This window comes from Podarcis vaucheri, assembly GCF_965113315.1.
Source record: "Podarcis vaucheri genome assembly, chromosome: 1".
NCBI lineage: Eukaryota > Metazoa > Chordata > Lepidosauria > Squamata > Lacertidae > Podarcis > Podarcis vaucheri.
Window position 1 is genome coordinate 61835405 of NC_138759.1, and position 17252 is coordinate 61852656.

General features: G+C 42.7%; 1 protein-coding gene and 1 long non-coding RNA gene across 11 annotated transcripts in view; one reads left to right on the top strand and one right to left on the bottom strand.

Moving 5' to 3' along the window:
- Nucleotides 1-3348, bottom strand: part of LOC309534977 — a 41538-nt gene extending 38190 nt beyond the window's left edge. The window contains exon 1 of one of the 3 annotated variants that reach the window (XR_014220943.1): nt 2311-3348. This is a non-coding gene — a long non-coding RNA (uncharacterized lncRNA). Of the gene's footprint in view, nt 1-1986 lie in introns of all 3 variants that reach the window. The other 2 variants (XR_014220944.1, XR_014220945.1) reach the window with 2 other exon arrangements.
- Nucleotides 1-17252, top strand: part of NAV2 (neuron navigator 2) — a 543877-nt gene that overhangs the window by 351559 nt on the left and 175066 nt on the right. The window lies entirely within an intron of this gene.

The window sequence follows — 17252 nt, forward strand, 5'->3', positions numbered from 1 at the left end:
TGAATCATCTGATATGAATGTGATGGTGTGAAGATAGGAGGAGGTGAGATAATCCCATTGTCATAGTCAGACAATTTCCTGGTCAACAATGGCAGTTCCTCCACTAAGTTGTGGCTCCATTAAGATGGTCCACCTCTGGAGACATATGAAATCTGTTGGATTCCTAAATACCCTAGGAATTTTTTTGACAGGAATGGCATTTAAGTGGTAAATAAGTGAATAAATAATCTGTTGAGGTTCTAATGTCACCTTGGAATGGTGAAATGTGATAGGCCATTGACACAATTGTTCCCCAGTGCCCCTTCTTGTGCTTAGGACCTGTGCTACTCCTTAGTACTCTGAGGAGTTACAGGTGATAAAACAGGCCAAATGATACCTAGAGTGAAAATGATGTAAAACTTGCTTTTAAAGGTGACAGAACGTTCATTAGAGCACATAGTTTAACACTACTTCTGTATCAGGCCAGCATGAAAGATGGAGAAAGCAGAACAATTGAACCAAAAGATAGGAAAGAGAGATGTAGCCAGAGGAAAGTGAAAGAAGCTGTGGAACATCCAAGCAGTAATATCAGACAGGCAGAAAGAAATGCAGCTTTGACAAGGAAACCACAAATTTATCTTATAATAAGAACAGGAAATAACTGTGGTGACTGTGTGGTGCTTGTGGTAAAGTGGTGAATCTAAAGTGTGCAGAGCTGAGCCTAGATGTTCATAGAGAGGGTGCCTTTGGCTTCTCTGTGGCTGTACATTCTCACCAATTTTTGTTTCATTTAATCTCAATTTGGGATTACTGAAATATCACACCCTAAAGACTTCAAGAGGCAGTTTGAATTAATGTAGCCAGCTGTACTAACTATTACAATGAAACCCTCCCAGGAGAATTTTAAGATTGAGAATAAAATTCATCTTTCTAACACCAAGGGTTTAGTTGGCTTTGAAAACTGTTACAGGGGAATCACAGAGGGGGCAACAAAAAGTTCAAAAGCATTAGAGACATTTTTTTTGCCCCGCAAATTCCAGACAGGAATGTATTTAGAAGCATTAGCAATAGTATAGCTGTAGTAACCAACCGCCCCCTGCCCAGAAAAAACCATCCTCAGTTAAACTTTCTCATTTACTTCATATATATTTGCAAATGTATATTTATTTATTAATATAAATATTATATGCTGCCTTTCACCCCAGCATGTCCTCTCAAAGCAGTTTGTAAATATAAGAAAACAATAACAGTAACCTCAGTTTTTAAAATGAGCAACACTGCAGCATCATAAATAAAACTCCGGTTCTCAAACAGCACAAAAAAGCATGACTGAACAAGACTGCTTTGCCAGTCTTCTTGACGGCTGGGAGGGGAAGTGCTAAATGAGCCTTCTGAGGAGCGAGATCTAGAGTGTAGGCACCACCACTGAGAAGACCCTGTCCCAATGAATGCACTAAACATATCTCAGATAGGAGAAAGATGAGAGCATAGTCTCCACAGGTGGGAGAGTAATGTGGGGGAAGGTAGTCTTTCAAATATTCCAGACTGAAACTATATAGAATATTAAAAGTAACAGCCATCACTTTGAATTGAGCATACCAAAAGCCAACACAGATTAAATAGCAGTGGAGTCACATACTCCAAATGACTAGCCCCTGCCAAGAGACTGGCAGTAGTATTCTGAACCAAGCAGCTGTTGTAAAATTGCAACCTATGCAAACTTAATTGGAAATAAGCCATATTTAACTCAATGGGACTTGCTTTAGGGGCTCCAAGTTTTTAGTATGGTCATAGCATCTTTAGCTACAGTAGGGACGTTAAAATACTCTTCGAAGCACATCTATATACTCTTTGAAAGGAGAAGGGGCATTCTGAATATTACAAGAATATAAGCCACCTGCGTTACACCTAGACCTGCTTCAAACATAATTCAGATGACACAGTTGCTGCTAAGTGCCTGAAGTCACATTCACATCATATTTTAAAGCACCCTTACACCACTTTCACCTCATGGAGAATCCAAGAACTGTAGCTTGTTGAGGGTGCTGTGATTTAATCCCTGTTTTAAAAGGCTCCATCTGACCTATACATTTAATGCAATATCATGCCACTTTAAACTATCATGGTTTAACTACCAAAGAACGCTGGGAAGTGTAGTTTGTTAAGGGTACTGTTCCCCTCACAGAGTTACGATATTCAGCACCAATCCCTCTGCCCAGGATCTTGGGAATTGTAGCTCTGCGAGAGAAACAGGTGTCTGCTAGCAACTCCTACAGGCTTAGAGGTGGGATTCCACTAAATTGTGGCATTCATGGAATGCAGCCCACTCACAGAATGAGACCTTCCTCCTCCTGTTCTCTCTGCACCTCTTAAATCTGCTCTGGAGATTTGTGGAACAGCTACAAGGGCATTGGGGAGGGCAGTGAGGGAAGTCCCATTGTGCGAGCAGACCTTGTTCCCCATAGGTATTCCCTGTGGGAATTTGATTCTAGTTCCCATTTACAGAGCTATGCAAAAGGAAGAGACCCGGGTAGTTTCACCCTTTAATTAGTTCCCTTTTCCCTCCCTAAAAAATACACAGGAAACTCTCTTTTAAAGTTCAAATAACAAATAACTTTTACTCAGTGTACTTGCACTTGTCGGTTTAAAGATACAAGACAGGGAGGTGTTACTTATGTTACTAATACATATTACGTAGAGTGGTATCTAAGACAAAAACTGTTGCAGACTAACTCTGAAGCAGACAGCAGCACAACAGAACAGACCTACTTCTCAACTGCTCAAAAAGACCGTTAATAACTGCCATAACTGTACCAACTGCCATAACTGTCTCTGGCAGAAGGTGTATGACATCAGAGTACTGTACTGGAATGCTATAACCCTTCACTTAGCATTTGGGATGCTTTCATCCCACATACCCCACTTAGTGCTATGTTGAATTCCATCCATTGTTTGTGTGGAAAGGAAAGTGTTATCCCTGTACACAGCATTTCCCGAGTAAAAATGTTGAGGCTACAGCGCTTTGTAATTTAGACGGATCCACAATGCTTATGCTTGCATAGTCCAAAATGCCTTTTTCTAATTCCAAATGTGTGCTCTGGTTTCTGGATTATATTAATAGAACCCTATTATTTCTATCGTCTGTTAAACAATATACAGCGAGGCAGCCTGCAATTCTTCGTGCCACATCAGAATGTGAGGGGGGAACCTTGACAGGGATTTAATTTTATGGCAGAACTCTTTATACAACTGCTTCCACCTAGGCTGCTCTGACTATTTAAATATGCCTCTATTTATAGAGTACCTACTACTGAGGTTTTCACACCTGAAATTGGCATTCTATTGAAGGCAGAAGTAATATCCTTTCTCTATATTATAATAATAATAATAATAATAATAATAATAATAATAATAATAATAAAAATTTATTTATATCCCGCCCTCCCAAGCCGGGCTCAGGGCGGCTAACAACACTAAAATAGTGCAACATTATAAAAACATCATAAGAATTAATTAAAATCAGAATTGATGGCAACCATAAACTAAAGTATTGTAAAGATTGCCAAAGGAGGGAGTCAGGCTGTGCCCTAACCAAAGGCCTGGTGGAACAGCTCTGTCTTGCAGGCCCTGCGGAAAGATGTCAAGTCCTGCAGGGCCCTTGTCTCTTGTGACAGAGCGTTCCACCAGGTTGGAGCCGCAGCCGAAAAAGCCCTGGCTCTAGTTGAGGCCAGCCTAACCTCTCTGAGGCCTGGGACCTTCAAGATGTTTTTATTTGAGGACCGTAAGTTCCTCTGTGGGGCATACCAGGAGAGGCGGTCCCATAGATACGAGGGTCCTAGGCCGTATAGGGCTTTGAAGGTTAAAACCAGCACCTTAAACTTGATCCTGTACTCCACCGGGAGCCAGTGCAGCTGGTATAGCACCGGATGAATGTGATCTCGCAGTGAGGACCCCGTAAGGAGTCTCGCTGCGGCATTCTGCACCCGCTGGAGTTTCTGGGTCAGTCTCAAGGGCAGCCCCACGTAGAGCGAGTTACAATAATCCAGTCTGGAGGTGACCGTCGCGTGGATCACAGTGGCTAGGTCAGGGCGAGAGAGGTAAGGGGCCAACTGCTTAGCTTGGCGGAGATGAAAAAATGCCGCCTTTGTTATAGCTGTAATCTGCGCCTCCATAGAGAGGGAGGTATCGAAGATTACACCCAAACTCTTGACGGACGGTGCTGGCACTAATTGCACCCCCGCAAGAGATGGGAGTTGCCCCCTCAATCCCATATCGTCCCGTCCCAGCCAGAGGACCTCTGTCTTCGAAGGATTTAACTTCAACCGGCTCCCACGTAACCATCCAGCCACAGCTTCCAAGCATCTGATCAGTGTGTCTGGGGCCGAGTCAGGATGGCCATCCATCAACAGATAGAGTTGGGTGTCATCAGCATACTGATGGCAGCCCAGCCCAAAACTCCGGACAAGCTGGGCGAGGGGGCGCATAAAGATGTTAAAAAGCATCGGGGAGAGAATCGCACCCTGAGGCACTCCACACACCAAGGAGTGGCGGGATGACAGTTCCCCCCCAAGCGCCACCCTCTGTCCCCGACCAGAGAGAAACGAGCGCAGCCATTGAAGGACTGTGCCCTGGATCCCCACGTCAGCGAGGCGGTGGTCCAGAAGTTCGTGATCGACCATGTCGAAAGCTGCTGACAGATCTAGAAGAATCAGCAGCCCCGACCCGCCTCGATCCAGCTGTCTACGAAGATCATCTGTTAGGGCGACCAGAGCCGTCTCGGTCCCATGACCAGCGCGGAAGCCGGACTGGAATGGATCCAGAGCCGATGTTTCATCCAGAAACCTACCAAGCTGTTCAGCAACCGCTCTCTCAATCACCTTACCCAGGAATGGAAGATTCGAAACTGGGCGGTAATTGGATAGATCTAAGGGATCTAATGATGTTTTCTTTAAGAGCGGACGCACCACTGCCTCCTTCAGTTCCCCTGGGAATGTCCCGGTGCCAAGGGACAAACTGATGATATCCCCCAGGGGGGCCCGCACCTCGTCTGGACATGCTCTAATCAGCCAAGACGGGCACGGGTCGAGAGGACAAGTGGTGGGCTTTCCAGCTCGGAGGAGTCTGTCCACATCGGCTGGGGATATCCGGTCAAAGTGGTCCAGTACTGGACCCGAGGACAGTCGAGGGGCCTCCAGTTCCTTTATTGTATCCAAATTGGCAGGGAGGTCATGGCGGAGCGACAGGACCTTCTCCGCAAAAAAGCTCGCAAATGCCTCACAGCTGTGTGTCGAATTGCTATTTAAATTTGGCTGTCCTTCGAGGGACGTTAAAGACCGAATTATACTAAATAATTGTGCCGGGCGAGAGCTAGCGGATGCAATGGAGGCCGAGAAGTACGACTTCTTAGCGGCCTTCACTGCCATCTCGTAGGTTTTCATAAAAACCCTATAAGATGTTCTTGAGGCTCCGTCACGGGCACCCCGCCATACTCGCTCTAGCCGTCTGAGGTCCCGCTTCATTTTCCGGAGCTCCTCAGTAAACCAGGGAGCCCGGTTTCTGCGGGGTCACAGAGGGCGCTTAGGTGCGATCTCATTGATGGCTGCCAGGAGCTGGGTATTCCAGCCCTCAACAAGCTCAGTCAATGAGTCGCCAGGGGGAGAAAGGTCCCGCAAGGCTTGGCGGAATCTATCAGGGTCCATCAGCCTCCGCGGGCGAGCCCAAATCGGCTCACCACCTAAGCAGGGTGGGGGTGGAACATCAATCCTGGCTTTCATAGCATAGTGATCAGACCATGGCACCTTCATCGAAGGAAACATGATCACATCTATACCAACGCCAAAGATCAGATCCAGCGTGTGGCCTGCTTGATGTGTGGGGCCCGAAACAAACTGGGAGAGCCCTAGTGTCGCCATGGAAGACACCAGGTCCAGAGCCTGTGAGGAGGGAGTGGCATCAGCATGGATGTTGAAGTCCCCCAATACCAATAGGTTAGGGAACTCCAAGCGTGTGGCCTGCTTGATGTGTGGGGAGATTTCCAAACTCCTAAAGCCTCTGAATGGAAGGAGTCTTCTTATTCTACTACTACTTTGCAATTTCCTTTTAACACTTTTGGCCACAATTTAGTAGCATTGTCCTGTTCTGTTGCTGTGCTGAGAAATAGAGATCTCCTCAACTTTGCAGTAAGGGTCTTCCTGCATTGATTATTTTACATATTTTTCTAGAATGTTTTGTAAAAAATTTAGAATGGTTCAGAATTTTACATATATCCAAGGCTGCCATCCTATGCAAACTAATGCTCCTTAGAAGACCAGTAATGTACACAAGTGTAGGATTCCTCTGCATGTCACAAACTTTCTGAGCTACATTCTAAATTTGAAATGCTTCACACTTTATTTGGTATTCAAGCTACATCAAGCATTTGGACAAGTCTATCTTAGCTTGCAAAACCAAGATATGCATAAGCAGTTTCCCTGCCCTTGTGACCCCCTTCACATGAGCTGCAGTAAAACCAGGAAGCTTCTAAATAACCATAGTCCCCCCCCCTTTCATTCAAAACAGGAAACGATGGTTACCAGCTTCAGAACAAACCAGGATATTAAACCACAGTTTGAAGGCCTGTGTTGATATGAACTATGATAGTCTGAACTGGCTCCAAGTGTTACACTAGTGTGTGTTGCAGAAAACACCTGTGATCTGGGAGGGAAATGTGTTTGCAACCCCTTGGGAGGCGTGTGGCTCTCTTGCATGGTTGCACAAATGGTTCACATTTGTTATGACAACTCAGTGGCAGGGCACAAGCTTTGTGTGCTCTGTGACCTGGGCTCAAACCGTTGAAAGGACCAGGCAGCGGGTGATGGGGAAAGACCTGTGCTTAGATCTTGAAGAGCTTCTTCAACTCAGAGTAGACAATTACGGACTTGAGGGTCCATGGTCTAACACAGCATAAGGCAATTTATAGGTTCCTGTCTGTTTTAGCTTCAGACTTTGCTTTTACCTTTCAGCCCCATAATTCTATGTGCTATAGCTTGTGAAGGGCTAAAGCAGGGGTCAGCAAACTTTTTCAGCAGGGGGGCCATCCACTGTCCCTCAGACCTTGTGGAAAGCCAGACTATATTTTGAAAGGGAAAAATGAATGAATTCCTATGCCCCACAAAAAACCCAGAGATGCATTTTAAATAAAAGGGCACATTCTACTCATGTAAAAACATGCTGATTCCCGGACTATCCGCGGGCTGGATTTAGAAGGTGATTGGGCCAGATCCGGCCCCCATGCCTTAGTTTGCCTACCCATGGGCTAAAGAGTCAAATTTTCCTACTTTCTTGTATAAGCCTGAGTGTGTTTCCATTGTCTTTCTAACACAGCAGGTTTGTCAGTTGTGTGGCCAACAAAATCCTGTGGGGCTGTTTTAGTACAAAATCTTAGAAATGCATAGCAGGGAGTATAAAAACCAAAACCGAGACAGAGACTTCTTCCAAGTTGTAGTGGAGTGGACACAGATGGGAATTGGAAGAAAAGCATACATGGGATGCATGTATCCAGCTGAAAGATCTGAGCCCAGTGATTTCAGCACATTCAGCCAGACTTTTCCATTTCCTGTTTGGTATTTTTCATATTCGTTTCTAGTGATGATTCTGGTATTGCATATAAATCCAGCTCACATTTTTAAAATGTAAGATGCTGACATTCTCATTTTAAATATACTTTTAAATTGTTTCTCTACCTTTTTAAAGGATACTTTTTATTAAATATTTTCCTCATTTACAAAAGCACATACACTGTCTCTATTTTCAGGTTATGTTTTCTACAGATCAGTTATATTTGTTGTGAGACAATAGTTTCTCTACTTTAAACAGATATGGGAAATGGATCCTGGCAGAGAGCAAAAGGGTGGCCACAAAAGGGAGTGAAGAAAGATTGCTTCTTCTCCCCAGGGTGGCGTGTATAAACACAAAATGAACTGGAATAAATCTGGCTGGGATGGATCTCAGTAACTGGTCCACCTTTCTGAGCTTTCTTCCTCTTTACTGGTTAGTAAAGAAAACATTTTATAAAGAGGGTAAGGACCTGTGCACAAACCCACTGGAACATGTAAGAGTATAAGATGAGCCTGTTGGATCAGGCCAATGGCCCACCACTTAGTCCAGCATCCAGTTCTCACAGTGGCCAACCAGATGTCTGTGAGAAGCCTGCAAGCTAGACATGGGCACAATAGCATATCTGGGGATAGCCATTCATATGCTGGGAGAAGAAGGCATGATTGTATGCCTACTCTGGCGTGCTAGTCAGAATGCAGGTGCTAAGTTCAACCTGCATATATCAGGTTCCTTCACTGTATAGACCAGAAGCCTCACTGTATGGACTAACAGCAACATGTAAAAGAAAAGGTAAAGGTACCCCTGACCGTTAGGTCCAGTCGTGGACGACTCTGGGGTTGCGGTGCTCATCTATAGGCCGAGGGAGCCGGCGTTTGTCCGCAGACAGCTTCTGGGTCCCACACAGCAACATGTAGGTTAGGGCAATTCTGCTGGCTCACCGAGACTACACCAGGTCGGGGGAACCTGTGGTCTTCCAGATGCTGCTGGCCCTCAACTCGCCTCAGCTGCAGCCACCTGGCCAATTTTCAGAAATAATGGGACTCAGAGGATGAAATTCAATGTTGCACTATGTTGAGCATTCCATCAGCGCAAGCTTTTCAGCTTGTCAGTTGGAAGGATTTCAATAACAACAACAACAACAACAACAACAACAACAACAACAACAACAACAACAACAACAACATATTATTTATACCCCACCCATCTGGCTGGGTTCCCCATGCATGCTGTTTTGGGGTTTCCTGACCCCCAACTATGCACCTGCATGGGGTGCATGGGGAGAAGACGGGGGGAATGTTCAAGTGGAAGACCTTGCACAACAGGATTCATTAGGTGAATCCCTCCCCTAGTCTAACAATATCTGGAGTGCTACAGGTTCACCATCTCAGTTCTTACCACATACCAGATTTGCCAGGAAGTATTTCATTTTTGCTATTACAGCCATTATGCTTCTCTAGACAGACATGATGGATAGAAGGAAAACTGTGGACATTATTCAGCATCAGCATCATTTATATGCCACCCATCTGACTGGAAACCACCAGGTGCTGTGCAGAAATACCTGCAAAGATTATTCCTCATTACAATATGAATGTTAAAGATCATAAGAACTTTCTTTTTTGGCTGGCATTTGGAGTGATGTAGAGTAGAGCTCAGAGTAGACCAAGTGAAGTCAATGGACAAGCCTCCAGGTCAAATCAGGATATGAGTTCATGCAAATAAATAGCAAAGCTCTTCAAACAATGTTGCAGAGTCTTAAGAAGAAATATAATAGCACCCAGACACCATGTTCTTGCGCTTTATCTTGAGGTATTTTGAACTGTTTACAGATGTTCATCTTCAAAGCAACATGGTTCTAGATGTGCCATTTTTCAATCTGCCCCCTCCAATTCTCTGGTGCTGATTCTGTCCATGTGTTTAGAAAGGGAGCGTTCCAGTGCTCATCTTTACCTCTTTTTCTTTGCTGTACTATAAAGTGGCCCTCAAAATGAGGAGGAGGTGCAGGACTGTTGAAAATCAGAACTGGCTGCCAGATTTGTTCAAAGAGTAAAAGAAAACACAGAATCTCATTTTGGCAAATCAACAGACTTTGTTGTGTTTGTTTTGGATAGTGTGCAGCCTTGGCCCAGGGCAGAAAACTTAAGAAATGAAAGGTTTAAGTATAGGCCAGGGGTAGGAAACCTAAGGCCAATCGCCTTCTCAATCCGGCCTGTGGACGGTCCGGGAATCAGTAGAATGTGTGCTTTTATTTAAAATGCATCTCTGGGTTATTTGTGGGGGATAGGAATTCATTCATTCCCTCCCCCCCCCCGGAAAAAAATATAGTCTGCCCCCCACATGTTCTGAGGGGCGGTAGAGCGGTCCACGGCTGAAAAAGGTTGCTGACCCCTGGTATACGCCTTCCCAATTGGGAGCTGATTCACACATCACTCCCCACACCCCTGCCCATAGCTGTGTAACTATAGGATTGCTTTCCACATTTGCATTTCTCCAAAAACATACAACACACAAAAATACACTCCTTTACCATGAAGTTACAAACTGCTGCAATGACATGGCTAAGAGGGTGAGCAAAGAAGCCACTGCTTGAAACTTGCTTGAGCCAGCCAGGAGGTCACTAAGGAGACTCAGAAAAGCCTCCATCACATAAGCACTGCCTACACATATAGTGGTACCTCGGGTTAAGTACTTAATTCGTTCCAGAGGTCTGTTCTTAACCTGAAGCACCACTTTAGCTAATGGGGCCTCCTGCTGCCGCCACACCACCGGGGCACAATTTCTGTTCTTATCCTGAAGCAAAGTTCTTAACCTGAAGCACTATTTCTGGGTTAGTGGAGTGTGTAACCTGAAGCGTATGTAACCTGAAGCGTATGTAACCCGAGGTACCACTGTACAATAAAGCATTTGATGTAGGAGTGACTAGTCCTCTGTTTGGAGGCCTGATTCAACCCCACTAAGCATTCCCCCCCCTGCAGCCACCCCTCCCCTGCCACTGTTTGACAGTGGCAGGAAAATATGTGTTGTTGTTGTTTTACAAAGACATAGTGCTGGGGTGTTGGATTTATTATTTTATTATTATTATTTTTAATTAAATTTATATAGCACCCTTCATCAAAAGATCTCAGGGCAGTTCATATAATAAAATACAAGATAAAACACAAGTAAATAATTAAAGTCAACAAAACAAGAACACCTCCCCTTCCCACAGATACATTTAAAAGGCTGTGGGTTAAAAGGCCTGGTTGAAGAGGAGTGTTTTCGCCTGGCGCTTAAATATAAATATAATGATGGCGCCAGGCAAACTTCCCTTGGGAGAGCATACCACAAATGGGGAGCCACTGCAGAAAAAGCCCGTTCTTGTGTTGCCATCCTCCAGACTTCACATGGAGGAGGTACGTGAAGAAGGGCCTCGGATGATGAATGCAGAGTCTGGGGCAGTTTATATGGGGAGGGGCGGTCCTTGAGATATAGCGGTATTGAGTTGTTAAAGGCTTTATAGGTCAAAACCAGCACTTTGATCTAAACTCTCTGCCCGGTTCAGTACCCTGATAGTGATGCAAGACACCTGTCACAGATTTATCAGACCAATAATTTGATGAGCAGGGAGGGGCAGTAATCCTCCCCACTCGGGTGATCTGCTTGCCTATGTGTGTGTGTGCATGCGCGAGTACGAGGTGGCCACACCTGCAACTGGCATGCAGCCTGTGGAGTGTTGTAGAAGGGTAAATAAGGCAAACCCTTGGTCCAAAAAGTTCATGAATGAACTCTGCATCCCTGCAGAGACTTTCTTGCACAGCCAAGCAACTCTTTAAGGCTGCCTAGATGTACATACAATCTTGCATGTGTACAGTTTGGAGAACTGGGCCAAAGCTATCAAAATGAATTTTGATAGGAACAAATGTAAAATTCTACATTTAGGCAGGAATAACCAGCTGCACAAACAGAAGATGGGGAATGACAAGCTTAACATGAATCAACAGTGTGATGCAGCAGCAAAGAAAGCTAATGTTATTCTAGGCTGCATCAATAGAAGTTTAGTGTCCTGATAAAGGAAAGTAATAGTCCCACTCAATTCTGCCTTGATCAAAACACACCTGGAGTACTGTGTCCAATTCTGGGCACCACAATTTAGGAAGGATATTGACAAGCTGGAATGTGTGCAGAGGAGAGCAACCAAGATGATGAAGGGTCTGGAAACTAAGCCTTATCAGGAATAGGGACCATATAGAACACACATAGGTTGAAAGGTTTGGCTTCACAGTCCTGCAAAGTTGTTAGGAACTTCAGTTCTGCTTGAATTCCTTTCACTATGGAGGCCTTTTTTCTGAGTGCTGCTGCCATGAAGTTGTGGTAGAGAATTTGGCCTACTCCATAATGGCACCTTCTCTGTAGAATCCAGTCCAAAAGGAGCTTGCCAAACCAGCTTTTACCCAGGTGTAAAACTGCATATTTGTTTCAGCAAATCTGAGTTGTGTTCTTTGTTGTACCTTAAAGTGGCACTCAGGTTTTTAAAAAGCTGTATCAACAATGTTTTAAGAAGTGATCGGTAAAGAACTTGCTAATGGATGATCTGTTTAATGCTTTTTGTTGGTTTTATTGGTAAAAAGTAAAGGTGTCCAAAGAAAACTAATATTCCAGGTACCTACACTTTAGTGCTGCTGTTATGATTTCAAGTCTTTTTATATACTTTGCATTTTCACTGTTGTACCTGAAATGCTGGATGTAGCTTGAGACAATGGTATGGCTCTCTCTCTCTCTCCACGTCCTATCCTGCTAGCATGGATAATTTACATGAAGTTGTCGTGTTAAGTATTCCTAGGAAAATGATACCATGACAACTGCCACAACAGATGGTATTTTTCTTGTCTCTAAGATACGGAACAAACATTCAGTGATGTCCTGCCCTTTTGTGATTTGTAAAATATTTTGGGGCTCCACTCAAATGTTATGAATCAAAACAGATTTCCTGGAAGAAACATGCTGGTGGCCGTCAGGAACTAGCATTCAAGTAGTATTAATAAAGGGGCATCAAAATAGAATTATGTAGGAGGACAATGAGCCTTATTTAAAATTCCACTTAACATCAGTAAACTTTTAACCTCAATACTTTTGTTTTTAATAGAAATATCTTCACTGTCAAGATGCTTGCCTTAGTAAATAACCCACCTGAATTTTTAGTGCTTCATTTTGGCTTCCAGCCAAGTTGAATGATGTTTAAAGTTTAGGGTTTTGTTTTTTTTAATGTTAAGATCTTTCATATGTATCATGGGGCAAACTCTTTCACACACAATTCATCAAAGGCTGCATCTCTCTGGGTTCCTTTATCTCCAGTAGGATATATATTCGGGGTGTTCTTTGTTGTATTCCTGCCAAATATCTACAACTGCAAGCATGTTCCTCTTGTTGGATTGGTGAAACATGCACAGTACTGTATTCAGCAATGGTAGAACCAATCATACATTTGAAGAGGGTAAAAGGGATGGATCCTTCCCTTTCTTCTATGGGTGCTGGCTTATTTTCTGTCTAATCTGACATCAAGTCTTTAATAAATGGCTACTGGCAGGGTTTGTGAACTAGCTCTAATTGCTTTCTGAAATGAGTACAAAAAGTTCTTTTTTAAAAAAAAAAAATTCTCTCTCTCTCTCTCTCTCTCTCTCTCTCACACACACACACACACACACACACACCTTTTCTTTGCATGCCGCCTTTCCATAATTCAGATCATGCATAACATGAAAAAAATCTCATAATTTGCAAATATAACAAAAATAGTCATAAAAAATAAAAACAACGCATCAAAAGGTACACAACCAAATCAACAATTTCCACACTAAATCATAATAAGATCTAAAAATAAAAATACCAAAAAAAAATATTTTCAGTAACAGCAACAACCCTCCTCTCAACAGAAACTCCTTAAATAATACCCCAACCCAAGTGTCTGTTCAACAGCCTCAGTTTTCGTAGCTGAAGTCAGTCAAGGTCCAGGTGGAAAAGGCCTGCAAGGCAGGGAGCCAGGTCTTTCAGGACTCACACCCAAGATGGTCCACAGTGTCCTACATCATTTGTTAAGGGTATGCAACTTACTAGATTTCATGCTGGGCACTTGGAAGCCAGAGGATGGGACTTGTATATCAGCTGCATAGGATTCTGACAATGGAGGGTTGCAGGATGCAGGAAGCCACTACAGAACGAACCTTTCTGGTTCCTTCATGCTTCATAGTGGATTTTGGGTCTTAATAACAATTTTGATGCCCTGAAATCAGCTGTGACTGTGCAAGGAAATAGGGCATGCCTAGTTGCATTTCCGGACTCCCACGTGGATACTTTGTTTAACACCCATTACTTGAAACATATGCAACCTTCTGCACACTCTCTCTTCCTGGTTTCTTCACTTTTCATATTTGTCAGACTTAGACAATGGTAACTGAGGTGAAAGAATAGATTGAACAGTGTATCTTAACTCTAGATGTGCTAACTGATGGCCAAGAAGAGGCTACACAAACCGTTTTTTAAGTCTTCTCTTTGCTGTGATTAGTGACATTTACCAGACATGCTTACTAAGCTAGAAAGATTTTACTACTTATGCTTTTTCCAGCTCAGATCTTTATTGGCTGCTGTTTAAGCCTATATTATGTGCACTTTGCAGCAAGGCAGGTTTGCTATTAAACGATATGTGACCAAATATAGTTTTAGTTGTAGCGCGCGCTCTCTCTCTCTCTCTCTCTCTCTCTCTCTCTCACACACACACACACACACACAGTGTTTTTTTCTTAAATAAATGTTTAGGGGTACTCTCATTTTCCTATTCATATTGAAATACTGTCCCTCAGTGAGGCCAAACTTAGATCCACAAAATGTTTAGCGGTATGTGTACCCCTGTGTCCTCCCCAGAAAAAAGCACTGAGTGTGTACAGTAAAACATCAAGCCCTGTATAGTAAAATTGAAAGTGTGTTTTTAGTATGAATGTGCAGAATAAATGATGGACTACAGATGTATGGTGTTTGTCATTGAAGATTTGGATGAAGACTGTCACATAGCAAGGCAAGGACTGAGTCACATTACAGGCGTAAAATGCTGCTCAGACATTCCTTTTCTTAATTTGGATCAAAGCTGGTTTTGGGGAAAATTCATCAATATGCAGCATTTCATAAGTAAAAAAACAGGATAGATATGGATTGTGGCTAATGTTGCGTGTACACTGCTTCCCAAACCAGCAGTGGTAGCATACAGGCTGCAGAGTAAACTGAAGTGTGTACATAGCCAATAACTCTTTTGTGCATTAAACAAGAACATTTACAGGAAACTTCACACTCCACTCAGATATAACTCCAGTACCATCTACTGATTAAACTATATGATACTATCCATATTGTGGTCATATACTAAAATGTTTTATAATATTAGGGTAAACATTTTTATTGTGTGTGCGCTATTTTAATATACATAATGAGCTTTTTATATGGAGGATTAGTTTCAAAACCGGTTCCCTTACTTGCAGTTAGAAGTGGCGGAAGTTTCTCCTGCATAATATAGGCCTGGTTTACACACACGACATAATGAGGTAAGAATAAGGTAGTAGAATTCTCACCTGGTAGAATGGATTATACCAACTGCAGTTAGGCAATCACATTTCTTGTGTTAAGAAAACAAAAACCTCCTGCAAAAAGAAATCCAGCACAATAGGAACAGGCTAGGTTAAAAACATTAATCATAGGGTTTTGGGTTTTGCTCTGGGGGGTTGTTGGTTTCCATGCAGGAGCATTAAAAATGGTGCTCCCCTTCTTTAGCCTGAAGTGGCATAGCTCACTTTATCACCTCAGGATTCTACTATTTCCTTCTTCTGCGTGTCTTGACCAGGTCATATAAATTAGAAAACCCAGAGATATTTTTTGGGGGAGAGGAAAGAGGGATAGCTCTTCTTTAGTCTCAAAAGCAATACTTTCAGTTTTTGTTTAGATACCTGGTGGTAATTGAACTTGGAGCTGGTGTGCCTTTAAATAAGAGGACAGAGAGAAATAATTTTACATTAGGATTGCTGGAGAAGGGAATGTTACCCCCACAATGATTTTTCTGGCCAAATGAAGTTTATAGTGATAATACTCCCATGCTCTAGTCACATTGAAAGAAATTCTGAATACAGTGGTACCTCGGGATAAGTACTTAATTTGTTCCGGAGGTCCGTACTTAACCTGAAACTGTTCTTAACCTGAAGCACCACTTTAGCTAATGGGGCCTCCTGCTGCTGCCGCGCCACCAAAGCACAATTTCTGTTCTCATCCTGAAGCAAAGTTCTTAACCTGAAGCAATATTTCTGGGTTAACGGAGTCTGTAACTTGATTTGGATGGCATGCCTATCTGTGGAAGGACAAAATGAAAGCACATAAGGGATTTGGTAACCATATTTTCAGAGGACCGCTAATTGATGTGTGGGAAAGATATAAAAATGTATTAGAACCGAAAACACCACACTGGCTATCACCTCTTGAAATAATAAGCAGGAAAACTACTAACATGGGAGGCAACTGGGCAACATACAACCAGTTAGCGATCAAAGTAGATGGGAAATGGAGAACTAAACCTTATGAGCAGATAAAAGAATATGTTTATGATTGGTTTAATCACCAACAGGTTAACCAGATGCTTAGCAAAGATATCAAAGAAAGAGGTTATGCAGATAAAGATTCGAAATTCCAAACGGAAATAATAAACAATAAAGTGAAAAATATATCTAAAATGTACAGGATGCTCTTAGACTGGAATTTAGGTGATGAGGAAGTTAAATCAGTGATGATTCGCTGGGCAAAAGACGTAGGCCACAGTATACAATATGAGGACTGGGAAAGATTATGGAGAGACGGGTTGAACTTTACGGCGTGTACTGTGATAAAAGAAAATGTCATGAAGATGTTTTATAGGTGGCATCTGACACCTATGAAACTTTCAAAAATGTATAAGGTGAATAACAAGTGTTGGAGGTGTAAAGATGCAGAGGGTTCCTTCTACCACATGTGGTGGGAGTGTGGAAGGGTAAAACAGTTCTGGGAGAAGGTATATACAGAATTAAAAAAGATATTAAAGTACACATTCATAAAGAAACCAGAAATCTTCCTATTAGGGATACTGCAACAAGAGATAAAAAAGGAGGATTGTAGATTGGTATACTATGCGGTTACGGCTGCAAGGATCCTAATAGCTCAGAGGTGGAAACAGCAGGAAACCCCAACAGTGGAGGAGTGGAGATCTAAATTATCGGAGTATGCAGAGCTCGATAAATTAACGGGAAAAATTAGATATATAAAAGACCAAGTGTTCATTAAGGATTGGGGAAAATACGTAAATTATCTGGAAGGCATCAGTGAGGGACAAATAACGCTAGAGGGATTCAGAGATGCACTGTGACAGATTATGGTTATTGTGTAAGGAAAATAGAGAACAAAATCGGACACAACGACAATATAAACGATGAAACGTGTAACTTTATTTATTCGCTTCGTATGATTTGCGGCCAAGCTGAAGGAAGTCCGGAAAGAAACAGTTATGTTATGGGAGAACTATGAAAACAAGAAATTTGTGTACTTTTTACTTATTTTGTTGGTAAGCTTTTCTTCTTTTTTTCTTCTTTATTATGCTTTGTTTTCTCTATGTGTATGTTAGTCTTTATTTTCTTTATGGA